Genomic DNA, 1159 nt, shown 5'->3' with positions numbered 1-1159 from the left:
GGGTGCCGAGGGAACTGAGGCTGAGGGCAGTGTGACTGGGCAGGGCGCTTCCCTCGTTAGCTGCGGGTCTGGCCTGATGACTGGTGAGCTCGGAGGAAGGCGGCGGTCAGCGCGCCCCGCCGACCTGCTACCGGATCGATGCCTTCAGAACTGGAGGGTCTGAGCTCCAGGCCTCCCGTCTGGCCTCGCCCCTCGGAACTCTCCCCTGGGCATTTGTAAAAAGAAGGGGAAATTCGTCTGAGGGATTTTCCTAGTTCTGGCAATCTAGGGTTCTATTTTTTAAAAAAGAAAAACCCTAAAATTCTTAGTAATCGTGTCAAACATCTGTCATCAGTCTAACAGAGATTGGAACAATACAAGCTAGTCAAAATCAAAGTGACGGGGCTGGGCTGCGTCTGGAAGCCAAGGGAATTCCTTCCCCCAGGCAGAGCCTGGCCCAAGGCCTGACTCATCAGCAATGTGTTTTAGGGTGGTTTCTTTAGAAATGGCTCGCCAATCAAAAGTATTCCGGTTCTTTTTGCCTTGAACAAAGAATTGGACGAGACAAGCCAACAATGGTGCCAAAATGTTTATTTGAAAAGTGAGGGGTAAATGAGTGTAGTAGAAACCAGCTCTTCCGAGCGAACTTGGGCCAAAGAGAAAAAGAGGATAAAAGCAGATCTAAAAGTACATGCCTCGCCTGAGAAACGTGGGCGCAAGCTACCGTGCAAACTCACCCATGACAGTGGCTCTCCGTGATGGCCGTTCCTTTTTATGTCCTGAACATCTGGTGGAAACTCTGGAACAGTTCTACATGCGGAGTCCTGGTGTGGCCCTGGAATCTTGTACTTCACAAGACCCCCCCATTTCCCCCAGCCAGTTTTGCCTCACCCAATCTCCTGTATCATAAGCAGCATAAGTCTCCTGGCTCCCCTTGGTCCCAAGACTACTGGCCTCAGTAGCTCTCACCTATGAGCTGTGACAAGTCATTAATGTTACTGACTTCAGAAAAAGAGCAGACTTTGGACATGCTTGCCTGGCTCTTTCCACAGTGTTTTATTTTTGGTGTCCTTCCCAGAGAGCAGGCCTGAGTCCTCACCTGGGAATCCCCAGCATCCAAGAAAGAGGCTCACAGGGACCACTGGAGGCATGAGGCACTGTCTGCCTGCAAGGCCTGGGC

This window comes from Chinchilla lanigera, unplaced genomic scaffold (assembly GCF_000276665.1).
Source record: "Chinchilla lanigera isolate Chin_1 unplaced genomic scaffold, ChiLan1.0 scaffold00053, whole genome shotgun sequence".
Lineage (NCBI taxonomy): Eukaryota > Metazoa > Chordata > Mammalia > Rodentia > Chinchillidae > Chinchilla > Chinchilla lanigera.
This window is presented reverse-complemented; position numbering follows the sequence as displayed.